The sequence below is a fragment of the Amblyomma maculatum genome, chromosome 8, assembly GCF_055883805.1.
Source record: "Amblyomma maculatum isolate TAMU_Amacu chromosome 8, ASM5588380v1, whole genome shotgun sequence".
Lineage (NCBI taxonomy): Eukaryota > Metazoa > Arthropoda > Arachnida > Ixodida > Ixodidae > Amblyomma > Amblyomma maculatum.
Window position 1 is genome coordinate 42,141,694 of NC_139351.1, and position 14,093 is coordinate 42,155,786.

Consider the following 14,093-nt stretch of genomic DNA (forward strand, 5'->3'; position numbering starts at 1 on the left):
ATTACAAATCTACTCCACCTTGGAGGTTTCCGCAAAATATTTAATCAACACCTTTCCCATTTCGAGTTATAGATCAATTCTCTCTCGCCCTACCATCTCATCGCTGACCGTCCTGGTTAGCTCATTTGGTAGAGCGACTGCCCCGGACATGCAATGGTTCCGAGTCTAATCCCTGGACCAGGACGAATGTTTTTTTTTAATACGAGGTCCCTGAGAAAGCTGTATAGCGTTCCTTTGTAGCCGTATGACACCACTCGTTTGGATGCCAATGAGTAATTACTTCCTTATTACAAATCTTCTCCACATTGGGGTTTCCTTTAAATATTCAATCAACACCGTTCCCACTTTGAGATATCGATCAATTCGCTCTCGCCCTGCCATCCGTTCGCTGACTGTCCTGGTCAGCTCAGTTGGTAAAGCGACTACCTCGGAAAGGCGGTGGTCCCGAGTCCGATCCCTGGACCAGGACGAATGTTTCTTTAAATACGAGGTTTCTAAGAAAGCTTTATAGCTTTCTTTGTAGCTGTATGGCTGCGCTTGGGCAGATGCCATGAGTAGGTACTCCCTTATGATTACAATGTTGTTTTTTCCTAGCAGAGAATATTATTTAGCCTTATCATAATCTATAATACCCTACAATCTATAAGACATCTTCTCAAACAAGCCATAATATTAACTTCTGTTCTAACCTTCCAATTTTTAATAACGAGCAATGCAAAAATTCATATATGCTGCCGCCATAATTCGGAATACCGTTTCAGGGAATTGTAATAAAGCTCACATACTTATTTTTGATTTTAAGTCAATCTATAGTTGTAAGCAAAATGGGACACTGTTATAAATTTGAATTGCTTTATGCGTTGGAATAATTGTTTTCATTTTTTCAACTATGTATTTTCCATCACGCAACGTCTTTCTATATTAGTGGTTTTTTATGTGTAGTTCAATTTTATCTCCTGATATCCTGCGTATCATATTTGAAATAAATTGTTGAATAATTGACAGATGGAATAATTTTTCGTCTGACTTTGTATCCGACTTCCGCTTTCTGCACATATGGCATGGGCCCAAGTCTAGCCGAGAAGGATAAGGACACAGATGATATACACATATATTTTCTGTACTATTTCGAACGAAATAAAGCTCAATGGAATTCAATTCTTGTACGCAGCAGCCATAAACAATTTACATGTATCAGTGTCGGTCAAATCTTCGCGGCTGTATTAAAGCTCGAATATAAACATTCCATGTGGTCTCAGATATTTCTACCTTTGTCAACAAAATGAGACACCATTATAAATTTGTGTTTCCTTGTAATTTGTAAATAATTGTTTTCATTTCTCTAACGATAATATAATTCGGCCTCATGCAAATTGTTATATAGCCCTGTTTTCGGATGTTCACTTTTCTTTTATCTCTTACCATTCAACGCTTACAAACTGCACTTCTTTTTCGTTTTCTTTTTATCGCTACTTCTTTTTTGTGGACAGTTTATGGCCCGAGCGTAGCAAAGAAGAATAAAGACCCAGATTATATACAAACATATTCCGTTTACTAACTCCATCGAAATAAATCTATATTGAATTCAGCTCGTATCTGTGGCAGCCACAAACTCATACCTACATGTGTCACTGTCGGTAAAATCTCATAGCTTTCTCAAATATCGAATATAAACACCCCACGTGTATGTACAGTATTCCACATAGATTCGAATTATTGCTCTTCGCTCGATTATTGTCTGATCTGTTATACTGTTGTGCAAACCTTTTGCGTGTTTTACAGCGATTTCCTCGTCTGCATTACTCGAATAGCTTTTAGCAACAAGTTTCTTTTTTAAGGTTTATTCTTAGAATCTCAAATACCGCGTAGTTTCTTGTTTTTTGACACATTATGTAGCTCTTGCGCTATATTTGTTCTTCATAGGGAGAACATATGCCTCTGTGTAAAGCAATGTATTCCATTTTTTTGTCTGGAATGTTAGAGCAATAACGTTGCCAGTCCTACGCGAGAATTCTTGAAAAAATAAAATATCCAAATTGTAGGGGTGTGCGAATAGTACTTTTTCCAAACCGAATCTAATACGAATAGTGCACTCTTGCTATCGAATCGAATACGAATAATGTAGCTAAAAAGCGAATCGAATACGAATCGAATAGTAGAGCGCTATAGAGCGCTCTACTCTTCGTTATAGCGCTGTTATAGCGCTGCGGTAGAGCGCTATAACTCGTGGAGTAATAGATCTGACGGGAAAACGCTAATCTCCTCTAGTGGGCGCAACTATTAATCTCTACGCACATTGTCAGTTGCTGGTTGTTTTTATCTACAACAATTACGTTTCAACGAGTTTATTTAGTGAACTAGATTGCATGGTACAATATATCAGAGATTACGAATGGCTGAGCGACGCTTTCGTCCGACTTGCGTCCGCGTAACCCGAGGCCATATAAAGTTGCGCTTCCCCTGCTGTTGGCTCTTCGAACTAGTTATCGCCGAGCGCGCGATCTCCTCATCGTCCTCTTCTTTTCAGTGACTTTCGTTGCTTTCGTTCTTTCTCAATTAGCTCGCGTGCTCCCCTCTAGCTGGCGCTAGGCGATTACAACTGGCGCTAGGCGACCTGAGATATATAGTGGAGAGATGTATGAGCATGAGCTGACAACATTCATGCAACTCTCATGTCATGCGCCACTCGCATAATAAACTTAACCTCAACTACTGATGATGAAAGTGAATGAAATTTTCAGGGAATAAACGTGTAGCGTTACTTCTCGGCAGATTAGAGACGTGTGAACTATGACACGACTACGAGAAGTTGCTACCGCGATTCGTGATATGTCCAATCTTTAAGAATGTTTCCATGCGAATGGACCGTGTCGCGGCCAGGCTGAAGCATGTAGGCTCCCTAAAACGGTGATCTCTGCTTCTCGCGTAGGTTTATTGTGGCAGCAAGCTGTGCCTGTTCGGAGCTGACGCAGCCTTCGCGAGAATGGTCGAAGGTAACCGAGAAGTTAATTCTTGCCAGTTATTCGAAAATTATTCGAAAATTATTCGAAAATTTGCGAAGATATTCGAACAGTTTCTAATAATTTTCAATTTCCACTATTTGATTCGTTTAACGAATCGAATATTATGATATTCGATTCGATATTCGAAAATTTCGAATATTCGCACACCCCTACCAAATTGCTATCACCTCTCCTTTGCCATACTTGCCCTCTCCAACAAAAAGAAGTTACATACTTCGCAAATTTCATTCCTGGGAAACCTTCCTAGCGGTGACTTTTCAATTTCATGCATGTGCATGATGGACCCGTGCTAAGGAAGCCATATTCTGCAACACCGAGCTGAGGATCAGAGGTCAGAAGCATTCACAAAAATAGGAATGTGAGAATTTGCCACTCAAAATCATTTGAAATATTGATACTTCTAATAGCTAAAATTTCAATATAAGCTCTACCCAGAGGGAGCATGCATGTCCCTACGAACAGAGCTCCGACGGGACCTAACTGAAGTGGACCATACTGCCTTTTCTATATTTCCTCTCTTGATCATTCATAGCAATTTAACAAACGCACAAATAAAAATAACATACGCAGCATACGTCGTTTTGCCCGGCTTTAAACACTTTTTGCGATTGTAGTGACTACTTAAGACAGCAAACCACTCAGGGTGTGCATTTTGTATCTTGAATACCTCTTGTATTTATTCGATACCGGCGATAAAGTAATCCCAGACATGACGTATATCAAGGTCTGCCTGAGGAACCGCTTTTTGCGTATTCTCAGTTTATGCAGAGAAAAAAGCGTGAGTATGCCGTACGGGACACCTTCTGTTTTCTGTTTGAAAGAATCGTTTCCCGTAACCTGAAATGGGCAGGCCATTCTTTAAAATCTGCTAAAGCATGTCGCAGTGGAACACTTCGTCTCATTAGTTGATCAGCACATGTTCCAATGTTTCGGTTTGTTGGCTCGTCGTCCACTGGCCATATATGTCTTTGCCAGCTAGCCATTATTTCAGCAGCAAACCACTGGTAAAAATTTAAAGATAATATTAATCCTCTCTTTACGCTAATTTTATTGAGAAACGGTTTATCGGCTCTTGTGTGCCGTGGCACACCGTGTCCTCTAGGGCATGCACGAGCTCCCAATAATCCGTTGTATGTTAACAAAAAATAATGCAATAGTTGATTAAGCAAGAGTTGAAAAGCGATATCTAGGGGGACGCTTAAGCTCCGTGCAATTTTCACTTTTCTAAAGGAGTTTTTCTAATTTTTACGCTTGCTTTTTGTGGTATTTTTTAATATTTTAATATCATCACATAACTTTGGCTTTCCATTGAGGGCAGTTTTGCATCTTTGGACGTATTTTTCATCTTTGATAATTTCATTCAATTGATCAATGACATAATCGAAATCTTCTAATACTGCGTCTTCAAGCATTGCGTTTTCGTCATGAGCATTCAGTTCAGTTCAGTTTTGTAGCGAAAGATTCACGGGGTAAGCTGCCGTTCGTTTTTCGCGAAACGGAGTTTGACCGCCAGCCGCCTGCCTATGAGGCATGCTCCCTGCCCGCTTCTTCGCACGTGTGGCGCATGGAGCGGGCGGCGCTCAATTCATCTGCGGCTTCTTGTTTTTTCTTTTTTTCTTCTACATCGCAAACCTGTTTCACATACCTAGCAAACTTCCTTCGTACCGGTACATATCTCTGATGTCCGCGTATCGCGCGCCTGACGTCATCGTTTAGCTATCCGCTCACTGCGCATGCGTGGTGCTCTTCAGCCGCTGCGCCGCAGCAGGCGATTTAAGCCGTGGAGTAGCAGCCCGCGTGCAAATGCTTATATGGGGGCTGATAAATGCAGTGAGTCTGCGGTGCTATGCGATGCTTGAGGCACCAATGCTTATTGAGAGCGCTAGCGACGTAAGCCTGAAAGCTGAATCTGCTCTTCTAGCCGACATCCCTCAGCGTGATGAAGCGGCACATAAGAAAAAGGAAGTAAAACGAGCGATAGAGACTCCCGAGGAGCGAGAAGAGACTTGCAAAGCGATGACGGCAGACGGGGGAGTATGTGCGACAAGAGCAACCACCGAGAAACGATTCGGTCTCATCTACTACTACTACTACTACTATTAGTGATTTCGCATCGTACATCCTGGCTTAGCTGAGTTAAACCACTGCGATTTTTTATTGCTTAAACGCACAATTTCAGGGTGTTACATAAGGGTTAGGAATATACTGAAAACGTTAATAGTGACGGTTATTTAGCTGTTAAGATAATCGGTTACAGGTTCGTCAAAAACAATGCGATTGCTACTGGCTATTATGTCATAGGGTTAGCAGTTTCATTCTGTAGCTGCACGATAAAATACGGACGAAGAAAAGGTTGTGGTGCACGGTTGTGGGTGTGCAACTTGAAGTGGACGACTGATTCGATGGGAAATGCGCGCTACGGGTTTAATATAAAGTGCTTGATTCAAAGATGCATAAAAAATTTGAAGAAGAAAAACAACAGTTGTATTGCGGCAACAAAAGATAAAAGTGAAATACCCGATTTCGCTTTCAACGCTAAAACACTGATGCCGTATTAATAGAAAGAATGAATGAACAGAGAGGCAGGATTTTTAATAGATGCGGTGAGTAGACAAGTGGACTTTTCTTCCAGACGAAGTTGACGAAACGTTGGCTCTACCTGCGACCTGAGGCGTACCCCCTTTACCCTTGTTCAGTGCTCCTTCATACCGTGTGAACCATCTTCTTCCTCTCGTTCTACCAAGGCCAGTGATGGAGATATTTGAGGTAACAGGTGCTATCCTAATCAAAATTATTGCGTGGTATAAATAGATCAATATTTTTGTTGAGCAGCATAGTGTTTATTATTTGATTACGCATAGATACAGGCTACTAAAAAGTTATGGGATAGGTGAAAAACAATTGTGGGAATTTGGCTCAGTTTATAACAATATATGGAAGATGTGCCCAGGAGATAACTGCAAAATAATAGCAAGCTAGGTTTAACTTTTATTTAATTTTTACAACACTAACGAAGCAAGAGTAATTAGAAAGGAGGAGGCAAGGAAAATAATTCTTGACATACTCAAAATGAATTTCCATGTCATATACTGTGACTCATATTTTGGAATATAGTTGTCTAGAATGCCTTGAATGTTTATATTGCATAATCTTCTTTGAGGCTGAGTATGCTGAAGTGGTGAAGAGAAACATGTTTGGGACATCCTGATGGCAGAAATGTTCACATTCTTAATATGCTCAACTATACACAATCATTTCCTACTATACATGCTTCAAGAGGAAAAGAGGGTAACCTTCAATAGTAGTAGGTTGCAGTTAGGGCAAGACTAAACTTACATCAAGATGCAGATAAAGAAATCGAAGCAGCCTGTACATATGACGATGAGTGACATCAATGAAACAACCTTTTCACATTATTGCCGTGCAAGCCTTAAATATCAGCCCAAAGCACAGGACGTGAACTCAAAACCTTCAGGTAGTTACGTGGACATGATAGAGCTCAGTAAAGGAGGCTATTAGATCTCATTAACAAATTGGGTGCTTCCTATTCAACGAAGCAAATAGAATGTACTGTCATGCTCAATATGAGTTGCAACGCATCACGAGTGGATCAATTCTGGCATCCATGCAATAATAAATCATTGAGCCTTTAGGGAGAGCATGCAACTTGTAAAAATAATAAATGATCTCTGTTATCCATTTCTTCAACTGAAGGAATAAATTGTGAGCAAGAGTATAGTCAATGTGTGCCAAGAACATAGCTCCTACTGCATTGTGCGTTGTAGTGCATATTCAGTGGGACAGTACTTTTTCAGAAATTTTTATGCAAGTCAGATATGTATTAAGCACATGACATAAAATGCATTAATAATATGCATGATATTTACTAATGTAAATTATTTAAGACTGCCATCTTTCCGTGCTATTTACCTGCAAAGTAATTTGTTTACGCATGATAGTCGCAACTAAAGAATGAACCAGCAGTTGCTCTACAAGTCCCTTCAGCAAATGCCATCAAACAGTTTTATGAAGGCGTGGTTAATCCAAATGCAGAGTGTTTATTCACCTTTAACAGTCATCAAAATAAAAAATATCAGTTGTGCAAGTTGTTCTACGGAATCCAATATATACAAAGCCTCAGCAATGATTAAATTGCTAAAAAACTAGAGATTAAATTCTATTTGTTTCCTAGCAACTAAAGGGCTTTATCCTTATAGTAACAATTATGTCTCAAATATGTAACCAGTACAGAAATTACAACACCTGATGAAAAGGTTTTTTCCATCATTGGAAACTCATTTACCTCTGCGAAAACACCATAGTAAGAGGGCGCCAGGTGGATAGGAGATATTGAACACGAAGAACGCTCCAAGTGGTAGTGCCAATGCACCATGCTTGCAATGCTAATGCACTCTTCATCTACTGCAAGCACAACTCGATGGATATCCCCCATGTCTGAGCCAGCATGTGAAAACCAAATGACTTCACATAAAACGTCATCACGGGTACACAAAACAATTATGAGTTGCAACATACTTTGCAAAAGTACACTGACAAATATGAAATGAATCTCGAGAATAATAACATACAGGACTATTGTTTCTATAAAAATATAAACTGTCCAGTTGTAAGACGAGCAAAGACTCTCAGCATGGTGCAATCCGCCTTTCTTGATCTCGAACAAGTTTTTCTAGCAAGTTTTTCTACAAAATGAGACTATCTATTGACAAGAAATTATAATATATATGTACACAAAGTAGACTCGATTGGAAATTGACTGCTGACAGACCATAAGGAATAAAGCTACAAATTTGCCCATTTAAATAAAAAATGTTTACAATATCTTCCAATTTCAGAAACAAAATTATTTAAAAGTAATGGTACTGCGAACTCATACCATATTTGACTTTGTTTTGGCTCAAGAGAAGATGCCCCTGCGGGCCGAAGAAATAAGAATTCTTGTTATAAAACACCTTTCTCTGCGCATGCGATCATGGGGGCAGGACTGCCACGCAGACGGCTCTCTGGGCAAAACGCAGCGATGTTGACGGTTTTTTCCGCGCGTACGTTCGCCTACTAAAGTACAGAGAAAAGCTGGCTGAGGCTTTCAGCGAACATCGTCCCACAAAAAGCAAAAAGAGACAGAAAGTATTGTTATCAAACACCTTTCTCTGCGGACTGCAGGTGGTCACGCGGTAGACGAAAGACAAGCTGGGGCACCATGGCCGCACTGTGACCCGCAGCGGTGAGTTATATGATAGCTCCTAAGAGCAGCGCCGAAGGACGGCAGGTGTTCAGGCGGGCGCTAGGCCCCGCCGCTTGAGCAAATCGACTATGAGCGTCAGCAAGACGCCATCTTCCACTAAATTTTCTGCGCACGCCACATACCCTGCCCTGGCGGCTAGGCGTCAAAGAGAGATAAAACAATCTTCGAACAGACGGCAGCTCGCCAGCCATCGGATGTTAATCCTTTCAATGTTTGCAGTCACCCACTCAACAAATGATGCGTGCATTTTGATAGAAAGAAAACAGCACAGAAAACAAAAACAACCAGCGTTGTCCTGTGCTTTTAGTAGGCGAATGCACACTTTGAAAATATGAGCCGGTTGACATCACTCCGGTCGACACCACAATATCTCAGCCCGCTGCTGGGTTTTGTGCTTTTGAACACGCGATAGCCCTCTCTGACTGCTGCTCTTCAATCACCGAGAACAAGAACGTACCATTGCGCCTGTATCACGCCCAAGGTACGGTCCATGCACGCTTCAAAAATTACTTGCACAATGCGCCGTGAGCACCCTGGCCGTGAGCCATGCGATTCGCACAATTATTCAGCAACCCCATCTCCACAGCAACTCCTTCCTAATCACCTCTTCAAATCGCAACACAGCCGGCGCCGCAAGGCTCGAGTCCGCGAGTACTCCGGCTCGACGCTCCGAGCTTTGGGCCTAATACCCACTTTTGTCGAAAACAGCTAAGCAGAACAAATAATTATTCACACCAGCGAAAAAGGAATAACGTTCGGGAAGTTATCGGGAGCGCAGCGCACTCGATGCCACAGCCGCAGCAGAAACGGATGCTCCATACCTCAATGGGGGCAAATCGCGCAAGGGGCTCCTTTAGTGTACAATGCCAGTGACAGCATTATTCAACAGCGGGTGGCCAATATTATTCCAAGCACTCCAAACGTTCGGAATCTCCCAAATCCCGAATCGCTTTGTGACGTCAAGCCGCACAAACCAAACCAGACAAACTTTGCACAAATACGCGCGAAAAATGCACGTTCTCTATACAAATACCTCGCGCCTACAACTTTCCCTTACCGAATGCTAGCGGACAGCCTTTGTCGTCATGTGGAGCACAATACGAGCGCACGCTGGCTGCCTTCAGATGCATGTTTCGCATAAGCTCGGCGCAAGCGCTTGTATCCTACACCACAAGCTCCACAAACTCTTCAAATAAATAAAAAACACGCAGTACACTTACCGTAATCAGACGGACTTGGTCAGAGACTGCAGCTTCGTGTGCGGGGCCTACTCTGAACCACGCCGTCCTTTTGCAAATCGCAATACAAAATGGCGCAACACACACAAAGGAACACGGGAAGCCGACGAAAACGGTGCAGGAGAAGGCCATTTCGCACGCAGCCAACGCAGCGGCAGGCTGATTCTCGCCCGACACCGAGCAAAACATTGGATAGGCCAAGTGCGGATCACGGGTTGTGCGACGTAACCCAAACGGCGGCGAACGATCACACTATATCGCTGCGCGCATTGTATTTGTTTTTAGGACTCCTGATCTCTTCTTTCTCGCTCGCTAAGTGACACCTCGGCAGCGTTTATTCCGTTGGCGTCGGCGCTCCATCAAAACTGAGGAGAAGGTGGCTGTCAAAGTGACGATTATTTTTTACAGTGTAGCAATTCGTTTACTTCTTAAATGCGAAAATCTCCTTCGCACCAACAATTACAATCATAACTCACGGCTTTACAAAAGATAACCGTTCATATTATAAACCTTACTTTTTTAAGAAGTACTAGTGCCCCCAAATTAAAACGGAGCACGGGCCTGTGGAAAAAGTGCTCTCCTTCGTCTAGGCTGCTAATGAAGCGAAGACCAAGAGTGTCAAGCTAAACACCCGGGTGACCCTCACGGACACAAGCTATACACATGCGCATCCGCTTGCAGAGCGTGCCGCGAAACAAAATTTTGTTCGTTCTCATGCACCATTTTATTTTGGGGGCACCAGTATGTATATGCTTGCGTACCTTGGGGAAATTATTATGTCTGACTCCTGATCAGTTTGTCCGAGATTAGATTCAAATATTAGACTTTATAAACAGCGCTTGCCTGCTCTGCTATGTTGTGTGGTCACGTGACGTTAGATAAGATTCCAACTAATCAGTGCCCGGGCATATCACCTGAGATCGTGCAACTGCCATACTCATGGCCGTCATTATTCGGTGACACCGCCAACTACGATGCAGAATTTAGGGGATACGGCAGCCTTAACTTTGTCATGTTGGAACATAATAGCGACACAAATGTAAACACAAATGTGTTTGTGTTTATTTGCGCCACATATCTGAATACGATGATGCACCAACTTGCCCCTCAAGCCGTTATTTTGTAAGCCTACCCTTTCCTTGTGAACTATTTGCAGACCTTACCAGGAAAGCTTGGCGCCATCTGAAAGGTTGAACCAGAGAAATGTAGACTAGTTTTTTCTGCACAATGTAGAGGAAGTTATTCGGTCAAAGTTTTTGATCTAACTTTAACTATATTAATGCTAGAGCTGTGGAACATGTATAGATAGCTCACACATGCCTTATCATCTCTGCTAACAAACAGGTGTATGGAAGTAAATAAAAACAAAAGCCAGTACAAAGCTTGATTGGTGGCAGAAAAATCATTAACTAGGATCCTACTCGAAGCCAATTTGGCTTTCACGGCAATTTGACCTTTCACCTTTTCCAGTGCCGATATTGAGGAGAGTGTCCAAGTTGCGGTCTTTTGTCTCATTGACGGGAGCGCGGAAAGGCAAATAGTTACACGTAAGCAGTACGTGATTTCACAGGCGGCGCAGCCAATCAGAGTGCGCTTTCTCCAGGTTTGGCGTCACTCCATGCTCCTGCTAGAGCCTGGCACCTCTAAGATAAGAATCTCTGTTCCCTTCAGCGTCTTAGTTAGGCTTGTTTGAACCCGTTATGCATGGCTCTGCTTCACGGTTGGCATGAACATTAGATTGAGGCAGGCTGGATTATCTGACGAATAATTTCGTAGTGTGCAACGACGCTACGACGAGAACATCAACAGGCAAGATGGCAGTTATAGTATGACCATAGCAGGGCGGCATATTGTTTAGTCTAAAAGGTATTCTGACATTTGCCGCAAAAAAGTTTTTTAAGTGCTAAAAATTATTCCAAAATAGTAAAACTACTGTCTTCAAAATCAGGGTTGTGTTAAACTAGTAGGTATTGGGATGCAAGATAGGCGTTTATTATTCATTAGAAATGCGTTTTTATTTCACGGAGGTCATTAGCTTTTAAAACCGCATTTTAGAAAAGGCCTCAATCGGATGGATAAGATGTGTAGTGCGTGCACGTCATATATTTTCTTCTTTATTCATGACTGCTTAGCTCAGGAGATCATTTTATTCTTTATTGATCTCGCAGTTTCACATTTTGTTGTTGCTACTCTTCGGCTTCTAAAAAATGATGATATAATTTTCTCGAAGTCACAATTATTCGTCAATGTACTGCCAAATGTCTCCCACCACTCTGTTGTTGTGGATTGCGCCTGACCGTGAGACTGAAGCCATGAGGTAGTCGGCGGGCAGGGTCGAGGCACGCCCCACTCCAAGGACGATTCGTCTCCGAGAAACACATACATCCATCTCGGCAATTCGGAAACGTCTGGGTTGGATCACACTGGACAGCAAAAGAAAACTGCGATCATAATTTGCAGAATTGAAAAAAAAATAGTGCGGCATAAAAATATAGGTTCCAATGGCACGTAAGTGTTTGCGTAAAAAAAAACCCAGACATGCCTAAGAAGCTCGAATACCTTGAGAGTACTTGAGAGCTGAAAAACATGCTTTGTCTGTCATGCTCTTTCCGCACCCAAACTGCGTGAATTCTACGCTACTAAAGTTCACAGTGAAGGTGGACATTATTTACCATATGTGCATAAATCAAAGGTTAAAAACTAAATTTTTGACTGATACGTTGTGTGCATTTTCGATGTAGGCCACAATAAGCTAGTAAATGAGACATCTGAGCAGTTATAGTAAATAAAATTGATTTCCGTATTGGCTCTACAGTTCAGGACATCGTACATTAAGCAGCATTTTCCAACTGCACCAGCAAATTTCCTTGATTTCAAATATATATATATATATATATATATATATATATATATATATATATATATATATATATATATATTAGCATCATTATAAGTGCTGTCACGGAAAACTAAAATACCCAGTTATAAATGATATGCAAGTACCGGTAGGATGCACAGCTGCTGACCTATGGTGCTGAAATATGCAGTTTACGAAACGGTTCTGCTTAAATTATTGCTAAGGCAGAGGGATGTGGAATACAAAATAGTAGATGTAACGCTAATAGACAGGAAGCGTACAGAGTTGGTAAGAAAAGTACCTCTAGTTTCTTGCATTCTAATCGAAATTAGGGAAACGAAATGGACATGAGCAGGTACATAGTTCGAATGGAGGTTAACTGATTGTCTCTTACAGTAACCAAATGAAATTCAAGGAAAGTTATAAGCATAGTAGGAGACGGCAGACAATTAGGTGAGTGGATGAAATTAAGAAATTCGCAGATGTGAAGTGGATGCCGCTAGCACGGGACTGGAATAATTGGAGGAAAATGCGGGAGGCCTTCTACCTGAAGTTTGTATAGTCCGGCGGTTGATGATGATGAACAGGTATGAACAGAATAATGCTTTGTAATCGCAGTTAAACTATGTCCTCGTGGTCGGCGGCCCATGGTGGCAGTCTCCGTATATTATAGGCCCCTGCTGGCAGTCATAATAGCGACTCGTACGAGTGGCTCTCCAAGCTTCTGTGCCTGGCAGGAATCCTCCGTCTCCTGGTGGGAGGAGACTTCAATGCTAAGCACTCGAACTGGGGCTGCACCACAGCGGATCTAAGGTGGCGCATGCTGCACGACACAGTAGAAATTTCTGGTCTATACATATACACCAATGCGGATACACCAATGCCCATTGCACTACATGCCAGACACAAAGATACGACAACCAAAGGGAAGGCGAACAGATAATATGGGGAAGCGACCATTTACCAATTTTGCTCATCCTGAACCTTAAAAAGATTCCAAAAAAACGGCAAACGGTTGTCATCGACTGCGAAAAGTTTCGGACAGCCACTGGCGGCTACTTCATGGATTTTGCGCAATTCGGTGCCATGGTTGCTGAAGCCCGATCATGGTCGCGAGACACAATAATATGTGACGACACTACCACACACCTGGATAGCCACCTTGCCAACTTGTGGTGAAAGGTCAACATCCTTACGCAGCAATACAGATATAAAGGAAAGCGCCACCGGTATCTCATGAGCCTTAAGCGCCAGTAACTACTCATCAAGGAGTACCAACCATGTCCCGAAACAGATGCATGGCACAGCACTTGTGCGACGTTCGGCCGTGAACTCGGCCTAAAAATTCTCTGTGGAATTCTACGAAGCCTGCTGAGGAGAAAACAAAAAGCACACTACTGCTGGAAGAGCTGTTCTCGCGTGAGAACTCAGGACCACAGGAGTAAGGCCGAAACGACCTATTAGTTGGCGGAACGCGATGATTAGGCACCTTTAAGAACAGAGAGCGGTCCTCACAAGACCGCTAAATACAGTAGACATTTACAATGACGCTGTTATTAGAAATGAAAGCCTGAGTATGGCATGGATGTGTGTGCCAGTGCCCCAACACAACAGTAGCACACGTGCCTACTGCCTGGAGGATCAATTTTACACGCCTAGTTGCTTGCCATATGAGGAGCCATAAACACCATTATGATAGCTGCAGACAA